Source organism: Amphibalanus amphitrite, unplaced genomic scaffold, assembly GCF_019059575.1.
Source record: "Amphibalanus amphitrite isolate SeventyFive unplaced genomic scaffold, NRLGWU_Aamphi_draft 000595F_arrow, whole genome shotgun sequence".
NCBI lineage: Eukaryota > Metazoa > Arthropoda > Thecostraca > Balanomorpha > Balanidae > Amphibalanus > Amphibalanus amphitrite.
Window position 1 is genome coordinate 165,005 of NW_024882089.1, and position 11,594 is coordinate 176,598.

Consider the following 11,594-nt stretch of genomic DNA (forward strand, 5'->3'; position numbering starts at 1 on the left):
TGTAAGGGGCTGGTGGATTGCCGTCCAGATTTAGTGGTGTCTAAGTGAGTCATTATCTGCAGGTGCAGTTAGTTAGAATGTTAGAGCCGATCGGGACTAGTGTGTCGTTGGGAAATATGTGTCATTAGGACTATATTTCGCCGGAGGCTTCCTCCGTGACCGGGACGTTTGATTTAGGAGCTAAGCAGGACTCGGTGAAGTCGTATATACGCCGAAAGGAGCCCAGTGGAGTCCGTGCAATAGCGCCTTACCTTCTGCCGGGGAAGGTTAAACTAGGGGGTCGTGCGCTCTCCTCTTGTAACTTGAAAGCTGCAGCTCAAGTTCAAGGAATTGCCTATAATCAAACGTCACCGAGTGTCTTCCCGTCTTACTACTGGGTCAGATCGGGCGAGGTGAAGCGGACACATCCGATAGTACCCGATGGCATTTGTTTGTGTCCTGCAGATAATGTCTGACGACGATAAGAAGCAGCCTGAGGCATCGGCACCACCCCAGGCGCCAACAACGGACAACTATGACCCGGCCTATTATTATACGGCCGGAGAGACCCAACAGACCGCGCAGAACACGACCCAGCACCAGCGACCACTGCCACCTGTACCAGGTCAGTCCGATGCACGGGGGCTTGCAGAGCTGGACTTAATGGCGGATGGAGTACGCTCCCTTCAGCTGGGCGAGAGCCGGGGATCCCAAATAGAAACCTTTTTTCTGCGACAGTTGAACACCTTCAAAGGAGAATATGGCGGGGATGCCATCACAGAGTGGGTCGAAAGGGTTGATCTACTGAAAAATCTCCTTGGAGCCTCTGACGCCGAAATCATTCGGATTTTACCTCTACGCATGTCCTCTCGCGCCGTAGAATTTTTGCGGAGCTTTTTGTCGAGTCGGGAGCGTGCAGAGCACACCTGGCTCGGGCTGAGGCGGGCCCTTTTGACCCAGTTTGGGGGCAAGGTGGACCCCGCCCAGCTGGCCAGCCAATTCCAGCAGGCCAGGATGGGCCGCAATACCCCGGTGCGGGAATTTGCACTGCAAATTGGCCGCTTAGCTCGACTGGCGTACCCGGAGCTATCTAGCGACTCCGGGACGCCAGAACAAAAGCAAACCCAGAGAGCTTTATTTAACAGGATTGCCTTGGAGCAGTTTACTGCCGGTCTCCCGCCTCTGCTCAGCCGGCCGATCTATGAGCGGCGGGTGACAGACTTCCAGGAGGCGGTAGATCTGGCTGCGCATCACGAGGAAATCAACAACAGATTCATGAGGAGATCCACCATTCACGCCATGCATGAGGAAATGGCCCCTCCTCCCCAAGGCTATCCTCCCATGGCAGGATATCCTTTCACGCCGGAGTCCTACGAACCCTTGTACCAGTGCATGGCGCCTATGCACACGACCGGTACCGGCTCCTCAGGTGGAGCAGAGCCCGAGTCCCGACATTTGAGAGGACCGCCCGGCGATCGCCGAGGTCGCGGCCCATACCCTTCCCGGAAACCAAACCGCAATTCCGTGGTCTGTTTCCATTGCAAACGTCCCGGCCACTACCGTCGAGACTGCGGAGAGTTGGGCTGCTCCATCTGTGGAGAACAGGGCCACATGATGGCTGATTGCAGGAATATCGTGTGTGCAGCCTGCAAGGGAATGGGACATCCGGCTAACAGGTGTCCAAAAAACGGCCCGAGCCGGGATCAGCCCCGGCCAACCACCAACTATTGAAAATGACCGTCCGAGACCGGGAGATCTATGCATTGATCGACAGCGGTGCGCCTGTGTCCTTGCTTAGTCATGAAACCTATGCTGAGCTGGACCCCGACCTGAAAAGTTCGCTAAAAGTTCCAACAGTCAAACTAAATTCTGTTACAGGTCAGGCTATTGAGGTCAGTGGAACCAGTAACGTTACCTTTTACATGACCGAAACACTTCAAGTGACTCACCAATTTCAAGTGACTAAGGGCCTTCAGCCGTATGAAGCCATTATTGGCTTGGACTTTCTGGCAAATCCGAACAATCAAATACGTCATGAGCTACCCAATTTCGTACTTTGTTTTCAAAAGACACCGATCCCGCTGTTCAACGCTAATCGCCAGACTCCATGTGCCGCGGTGCTGCCCGTCAAGGCTAAAGGTCGACACCAGTTTGTCGGGCCGCGATCGGTGACCTTTGTGAGAGTTGGAGTCCCTGACAGTGCCGCAGAAGGTCTCGGACAGGTTCAAGGGTACGAATTCAATCCTCATCCAGTGATGGAAGGAGCACCTCAGCCGATTCCCTGCTTCTTTGATCGAGACGACATTGAAAAAGGGGAGCTCCTCATCGGTTTCATGAACACCTCTGGTCATGGTACGAACGTCAAAAATGAGGACCCTATTGGATTTCTCACGCCCGTTAGCACTCAGCCGTTTGCTGACATGGTCGCCTCTGTCATGTTGGACAGGAAGCAGGGTCAGTCCCAACCACACCCCCAGCCAAAACCCTCCGAAGGAAGCAGCAGCTCAGAAACCAAAACATTTTTAGAGGCATTTCAGTACGGTGAACTTACCACAGAACAGCGAGAGAAGGTGCAAAATCTATTGCTGCAGTACCGAGATTGCTTTGTGTTGGAAGGCGACAAATTGGGTGTTTGCAACAAAGTCGTACACCGAGTCGAAACCACCAGTGAACAGCCAGTCGTCTCGCAACCGTACCGAGTGCCACAGGCCTTGGAGGCGGAAGTTAAAAAGCTCATTCAAAAGATGCTCGACCAAAACTTGATCAGAAAGAGTAACTCAGAGTATAGCTCGCCGGTCGTGCTGGTTGAGAAACCAGACAAAAGTTTGCGTCTGTGTGTGAACTATCAGAAACTAAACGCGGTCTGCAAGAAAAGAATGTTTCCATTGCCCAACCCCGACGAGCTGTTGGCGAAAATAGGAGAAAATCGTCCAAAATGGTTTAGCTCTACCGATCTGGCGGCAGCCTTCCATCAAGTCCCCATCCACGAGGATGATCAGCACAAGACGGCTTTTGCGTTGCCCTGGGCTACGTACGAATGGTGTGTGCTTCCGATGGGGCTTAGTTCGTCGCCCATTTGTTTTGCTCGGCTCGGTCAGGAACTTTTCGGTAGTTTACTATCCGAACAAGGACTGGTTGTGTTCATCGATGACCTTTGCCTGTACGGTCCCACCTTTGACGATCATCTGAGTACATGGGAGAAAGTCCTCCGTCTGTTGAGAGAAAGTAACCTAAAACTGAAACCCGAAAAGACACATCTATTCTCACAGTCAGGACTGAAGTTTCTGGGACATAACATTGGCCCTGAGGGGATTTCACCGAATCCGAAAAAGCTCGACGCAATCAGAAATTACCCCACTCCTCAAACCGTGAAAGATGTGCGGTCGTTTGTCGCCCTGTGCTCCTATTTCCGGAAGCACGTATCGGGATTCGCCTCCATCGCGGCCCCATTGAACCGACTCACAAGAAAAGGAGTACATTTTCGTTGGACGGAAGAATGCGAACAGTCATTCCAGAAAATGAAAGACGCCTTGGTTAACTCCAACCTGTTGGCCTATCCTCAGTTCGATCAACAAGCACCTCCATTCATTGTGGCTACTGATGCCAGTGATTCTGGTATAGGAGGTTGGATCAGCCAGGAAAATAACGGTGAAAGGCAGCCTATTGCATTCTTCTCTCGGTCGCTCTCATCTTCTGAAGCAAATTATAGTACGATTGAAAGGGAAGCTTTGGCGATAGTGGCTTGTATTCGCGCGTTTCATTATTATCTGCACGGCAGGTCTTTCATTTTAGAAAGTGATCATGCACCTTTGCGGTATGTTTTGTCCGAAACTCAAAAAGGCCGGGTCCAAAATACGCGGCTTGAAAGATGGAAATTGGCCCTTCAAAGCTTGGACATGCAAATTCGCTATGTGCCGGGATCCAAAAATGTAGTGGCCGATTCACTGTCCAGAGGACCTTTGGATATCGATTGGAAAGAATTTCAGAAACTCCCACCCTTGGACGACCCAGACATTGGAATTACCATCGCCTCGCTGTTTTCGGAAGAACCAGTTGACAGCTCGCGAACTCATTCGCCCACGACGGTCGTGGCAGCCATGCCATCCATGCCCTCAACGGGAGCGGCAGACTCATCAGGACGGACCAGAGCATCGCCTCAGGCAGAAGGAGGTACTCCTGTGCATGATTCAGAAGCGGAGCCCGGAGGCTCTTCTGCAGGTGATCGTGATCAGGGACAGGTGGACCTGAAAACTCTGCAAAGGCAGGACGCAATGTGGCAGCCCCTTATTTCTGTTCTGGAAGGCAAAACAGAACGAGGCACACCACAGCTGTACAAACAGATCCGCGAGTACGAATTAGACGATGACGGCGTTCTGATCTATCATCCTGACGGTTCAGCTCCTCGTGCGGTGATACCATCCGCCCTCGTTCCCCAGCTGCTTTCAGAATCTCATGACCATGCTTTGGCAGGGCATTATCATCCGAAGGCCGTATTCGAGAAATTGAAGGAAAAGCATTTCTGGCCTTCGATGTGGCATGACATTAAGGCCTTCTGTGATACCTGCACTCGTTGTCAAGGTCACAAAACGAATCATCGGGCCAAGCCAGCCAAACTGGGAACAACACCTCCATCCTACGGTCCTTGGGAAACCTTGCACACGGATATATTGGGACCCCTGCCTGAAACTCCCGAGGGCTTCAGATGGATTCTCCTCGTGGTGTGCGCGTTTTCCAAATTTGTAGAGCTCATCCCCTTGAAGGACATCACGGCAGAGACGGTTGCCAAAGCGTTAGTAGGGACTTTTCATCGATATGGCATTCCGCATCGACTCATCTCTGACAACGGTGCTCAATTCAGAGCTAAGCTCTTGAAAGAGATCAACGACCTCCTTGGGGTCAATCACATTTTCATCTCTGCCTACCATGCACAGGCAAATTCCAATGTGGAAAGAATGTGCGGTGTTGTCAAAGACATGATTGCTACCTCATTAAACCGTACGCAGCGAGAGTGGAACCGGTTCCTTGGGGCTACCCAACATGCTATCAATTCAGCTTATCAGACCAGTAACAAGTGGAGTCCAGCTTTTCTCATGTTTGGCCGGCAGTTTAGGCTACCGATCGAAAAGGCTCTGTCAGGCGATCTCTCCCCACACTCCGCTGAATTGGACGACCTCGTGTCGGTTTTGAGAGAACGACAGGCCGATGCCATTTCTCAAGTCATAGAAAACCAAAAAGAGGCGCGTGAACGACAGAGGAAGCTGTACAACCAGCGTGCGAAAACCAAGGGGTTTGAAATTGGGGATCTTGTTTATGTGTATAACCCTGCTGTCAAACCAGGGAATGTTAAAAAGCTTACGCCCAAATGGATCCCGGGCTATGTGATAGAGCGAAAACTGTCAAATGGGCTTACGTATGAGGTACGCAAGCCAGGCTCTCAAAAACCAGCTGAACGGGTGCATGTGAACCGCCTTAAGGCCTGTCCGCAAGCGCACATGTATCGGGCTGCTATGCAGACACATGTCTTGTGTAAAGGCGGGACGGAGGGCCCCCCTGTGACACCTCAGGGAACACACTCAGCAGACGAGGGGGATACGGACGGGGAAACCTCCCCCTGGGAAGTCCCTCCTCTTCCAGCACTGAGCAGGTCCAGCAGTGAGGAGCTACCCGCCGGAGGGAGGACAAACAGCGGTGTCACTACCGCTCTGGAGACCGCCCACACCGAGCAATACGGCAGTCACAGTGACAGTGACGGCCGGTCAGAACAGCCGGGCGGCGCACGGCCGCCGCACAGGACCGAGTCAGCGTCGGGTTCCGAGGAGGACTCGGCAGACGCGGACAACGAGCCTCTATATGAAACGGTGGACGAGCCGGCTCCGACAGTCGGACCGAGGAGGTCCACTCGGGTCCGGAGACCGCCTTTCCGGTTCCGAGACCTCTAGTCCTTGTAGATGTTTAGGAGGTGCTGGAGCTTGAGACGTAGAGATAGTTCAGTAGAAATAGAGTCGAAGGCGTATTTAAGGGCAGTGAATGACGTTCCGTAGAGGCCGAGAAAAATAGCTCAGAGCGGATCAACTCTACATTCCAGTAGATTAATCAGTCACTGATGTGAAGTCACTTGATTAGCAATCTGCTCAGAAAGAATCTTCCGACTGTCATCTCTGCACTGGTGATTGCCCTGATTGAAACATATCCTTTTATGTAAAATTGTATTTAAATGGCAGTATTTAAATGGCAATTGACATTACGTTTTACTGAGCAACACGGCTAGTTTGACGCCGTCATTGTTTATTCATAGCTGTAACGGTAAATGAGTGAGATGAGTCGCCCATCATGAAAAAAAAACTAAATCTGCAACTGGTTCTACTGCATAATGATCAGAGCCTTCTGAGTTCTGCGCATCCATTAGCGATTCAAGAATTGCCCTATTAGCATGTCCTGCATCCTACCACTCTGTCGACATGCCCGTCGCCAACCGCCACGTGAATCTTATGCCAATTTTATCGTAATTGAGTAGAGCCCGAAGAGATTAAATGGGCTAGTTGTGAAATGTCTGTGATGTACGCTAATGCTTGACGTTGAGGGTTGACAAAGCCTGTCTCTCCCAATTTCACTCTCAGTAAAAGGCAAGTTGGCCGTTTGTCCTCATATCCTTACCTAGTTCATCACGATTGAAACCCCTGAGTCATGCTGAGCATTGTTCCGCGTAGTCGTAAAAAGGACCAAAGAGGGCATACAAAGTGGATTGACCGCGGTGTGGTACACCTCTGACTAGACCCAGGCACTTGAGGTTGCACGGACAGTGTGGGCCAACCTGACCTACGACATCTGTCACTCGGCTTTCTGCTAACCTGACAGGCCACGCCTGCAGACAGCGAACGAGGCCTCCTCACGACGTAATCGGGTTATGCGGATATCCTGAACCGGTGAGGCCTACCGGCTATCCCGAGCGGAGACCCGTCATCCACGTAGGCTGCCTGATTGCATACCAGTGGTTCGTGTCACGTGCGAAACCGTCACCGCTGTTCTTGGGTATCAACATACTCAGATCGTCACCACGGAGTGCCGGCCACCAAAGCAGCTCAACCCTGGTCTGGCTCTGCGTATTATCGCAGCATGAATCGTTCCGCTCACGGCAACGCCACTGCGCAGCCTTATGAAGGTCCGAGTCACGGCGCTGCAGGACTGCTCTTAGCATGATAGCCTATCATCCAATCTCAGTGAGTTATTCCTCAGGATCCTGGCCGCTCAACTACCAACAGCGAGCTACTGGCGCACTCGGAACACGTTCACAACTAGACTGGCACAGTGAGTTGAGTAGCAACGGCTCCAAGTCACGTGGCCACAGCCGCTCACAATCTAGGCGGCTCCTTTTCCTTTCCCGCAGACAGTCATGTCTTATCCTGGTCGTGATGTGCAGTAACTGGCTCTGATAACTTGTCCACATTGGTTTCATGACCGGGCTATGCAGTAGCAGATGACAGTCAGGGAGCTGCAACGATCAGGGGCCTTTTTCTCGACCAAATGTTTCTGCCCAAGTGTGTTTGATTGGTGCTGACTGTGTCTCGTATGCCGGCAGAACGCAGATCTACCTCATTCCCTTCCCCTATGGCGACAATCATTTGTTCTTCATATTGGTGGAAGGGATGTGGAAAACTGGAGATACCGGCCAGCCCTCACATCGCCACTCCGAGCCGCGGGGCCGCCAGCACCCGGAACGAGCGGCCAAGGCTGGGTCGGCCTGACGGCGACGCCGGAGGCAAAGCCGCAGCTCGCCGGAGCCGGCTCAGGACCAGCCGACCCTGGCAAAGTGGACCAAGGGCACGGCAGCCCGGCGACGGCGCCCGGGGCAGCGGTGCAGCCAGCCCGCGCGGTGGGGCGAGTCACGGCCGACGAGGAGCGCCCGGGGTGGGGACGTACGGGGCGGGGGTGCCGAGGGCCTGAGGCGACCCCGCCCTGGACCAGCTCAGCTCGACGGTGGTGTCACGTGGGCCTCCTCCCGACGGCGAACTGGGGAGGGGGCGAGGCTGGCCGTGGCACCGCCATATAAAAAGCGTGCGCTCGGTGCTACGTCAGTTCAGTCGTCTCCAGTCACCACTACCAGAGAGGGAGTCGTCTCCAGTGGGGAGGCTCCAGTCGGAGACTCCAGCAGGGAGTCTACAGTTCCAGTTCCAGTCTCCGGTCACCAGACTCCAGGCGCAGTCTCCGGTCATCTCGACCGGTCGGCCGAGACCCCGACGGCCGCTGGGCGCTCGCAGTGATTGTGTCTGGCGTGCACAGTGTCAGGGACAGTGCTTGAGATGTAAGTACACGGGTTCAACCAGCCGCGCTGGCTATGGCGCGCTGGTTGGGATTAGAGGAGAGTAGTTGAGAGGAGAGTATGAGATCAGTAGTGAGTGTGGATCTGTGTTTTCCCTATCCTCAATAATAACACCTCTATGTGTAAACGCTGTCTGTGGGGCGGTGCTGAGCGGGGGCTGAGGCGATGGAGAGTCGGACTAGCGCTGGAAAGTAGACTAATTGCAGAGCCACACATCCAAACAAGTAGGTAGGATGAAACATATTTTCACAGGGTGATTTGGCTCCCACTGATGCAGTGAGCTACTTTGATGACATTTTGGTTTTCTCTGGCGATTTTGACACGCATCTTTCACGTCTTGAGAAGGTGTTCCGTCGTCTGTCGGCTGCGAATTTGACTCTCAACCTCTCAAAGTGCAAATTCTTTCAATCAGAGATCACTTACCTGGGTCACGTGGTGTCGTCTGATGGGGTCAGTCCCGATCCAGAAAAGGTAGACAAAGTAAAGGATTGGCCGGTGCCTATGAATGAGAAGGCATTGTCACAGTTCTTGGGATTGGCAACGTACTTTAAACGGTACATCAAAGATTTTGCTGCTATCGCGGCTCCGCTGCATCACCTCACCAGGAAAGACGTAGACTTCCATTGGGATGCGGAGGCTCAGATGGCTTTTGACTCGCTAAAGGCGGCGCTGTGCACGGCTCCGGTTCTGAAATACCCTGACTTTTCCCCGGGAGCGAGCGAATTCGTACTAGACGTGGATTGTTCAGGGTCAAAGATGGGCGCGGTTCTGCTGCAGAGGGATGGACAGGGTGAGCGGGCAGTGGCATTTGACAGTAAAAGCCTGTCTAAATCCCAGCGGCAATATTCAGTCACTAAAAAGGAGCTACTCGCAGCTGTGACGTTTGTGCAGCAGTTCCGACATTACCTTTTGGGTCGTAAATTCACGCTCCGCACAGACCATGCCGCTCTGCAGTGGCTTGTGAATTTCAGAAACCCTGACGGGCTTCTGGCGCGGTGGCTGGAGATTTTGGGCGAGTTTCAGTTTGAGATTGTTCATCGGCCAGGTAGGCTACATGAGGCTCCGGATGCGCTCAGTCGGAGGCCGGACCCCACGCAGGAGGTGTCTACACAGACAGACACAATGGATTTTCAGTCGCCTCCCGTCGCAGCTCGCCACGTTCAGTCCATGTGGCCTTCTGATTTCATGTGTTCGGCGCAGAACTCAGACCCCGCCATGGCGGAGGTGAAGAGGCAGCTTGCTGGGAGCACACAGCGGCCCTCCCAGTCCTCCGTGTCAAAGGGCGCTCTGCCGTACTGGAGGCAGTGGTCACGTCTGCGTTTGATTGATAATGTTCTGTACAGAGTGTTCCGGGCTGGGCCGAGGGGGCACGACCAGCTGCAGCTGGTAGTCCCACCCCAGCTCGTGCCTGTGGTGCTGGGGTCGCTTCATGATGGTCCGTCGGGTGGGCACTTCAACGCTTCAAAGCTGGCGAAAGTCGCGCGACTCAGGTTTTGGTGGCCGCTCCTGGAGCGTACGGTGACTGAGTTTTGCGAACAGTGCCGCCGCTGTGCCTCGCGAAACTCTCCGACTCCCCGCCCATGTGCGAGTATGGGGCAGTTGTCTGCGTCCGAGCCGATGGAGCTGGTGTCCATGGACCTTGTGACCAACCTGCCGGAAACCGCTCGAGGCTACAAACACCTGCTAGTGATCACTGATCACTTCACACGCTGGGTTGAAGCGTATCCCCTCGCGGATGAAAAGGCTACTACGATTGCGAATGTTCTAGTAAATGAGTTTATTTCTCGTTTTGGCGTCATGAAACGTGTGCACTCGGACCAAGGTCGGAACTTTGTCGGTGCGGTGATGAAAGCTGTGAGCGAACTGCTCGGCATTCAGCAGTCTCAGACATCCAGTTATCACCCTATGGGCAACGGGATGACTGAGCGAGCCAATCGCACCATTTTGAACATGCTGGCTAAGTTTGTTGAGCAGCACACGGAGTGGGATAAGCATCTTCCGATGCTCATGCTCGCCTACCGGAGTCAGGTGCACGACAGCACGGGATACTCTCCGTTCGCCTTGATGTTTGGGCGAGAGCCCCGCCTGCCGGCGGAAGCCTCGCTGGGTGATCGGCCGGTTGTGGATCGGGCCCCAACCTTCCCCCAGTACATAGACGATTTGAGAGAGACACTTCGACTTACTTTTAAGGATGTGGTTAAGCGCGATCAGCTGTCCCATGACCGCAACAAAGCTTTGTATGAGCGCAGAATGAACGAGTGGTCGTATCGCCCGGGTGACAAAGTGTTCTTGTTTCGCAATGTACCGAAGCGCGGTGAATATCATAAGTTTGTGAGGCCTTGGCGTGCGGCTGAGATCATAGAACAATGTGGACCAGTGAACTATCGAGTGCGCGAGGAGGGAAAGCGGCGCAGTCTGGTGGTGCACCACAACCGCTTGAAGCCGGACAACACAGTGGAGCGCCCGCCGGCTGTGAGTGAGGGGCACAGGACCGCGACAAGAGCGCATGGGTTGTCTCTCTGGCGAGATGTGCCGGGAACGCCCATTGCCCGGCCCCATAGTGTGCCTGGTATGGGTGGGGCGCCAATTGTATTTCCGCCCCAAGGTGTCACAGCTGGCCGCTATGTACCGCAACCTGTTGTCTTGCCGCACGTGCCGATGCCGCGTCTGCCCGAGATGCGACCTGACTGTGTGCCGCCACCTGACCCTGTACCGCTCCATGACGCTGTGCCGCACCGGCCGGAGGTACCACATGTTCCGCCGCCGTCCCCGCCGCCGCCGTTCGATGCCGAGCCGCCGCGGGATGTGGATCAGCGGCCGCGAACTGTCACCCGTTTCGGGCGTGAGGTACGCCCCCCGAAACGGTTCGACCCTGCTCACTGGTCTTTTGATTAAGCGTTTGTTGTGACTGTCGTTGGCATATTGTTCAATAGGAGGGGAGGAGTGTAAGTAGGTATAATATTATTTAGTGGCCGAGAGCCGTGAAGGATGCACGGCTAAATCGTGTTCCCGGCTGTGGCGGGAAGCGGTCGCGCGTCGGCGCGCGAGCAGAGCAGAGCAGAGCGCTGGGCAAAGGGTGTGTGTGTGGAGCGCGGCCGGAGGCGCGGCTGGTTGTGTGTTGTGTGTTCGGTCAAGCTGAGAACACAGGAATACAGAGACATGCAGTAAGACCGGAGGCTGTATCTGAAGACTGAGGTGTCTTACACATTTTTGACCGTAGTGGGCCAGAACTTATAAAAAATGTATCAAATCAATATTATACATTTGCCAATGGGCATGTGATTACGGCTAGTCTTCA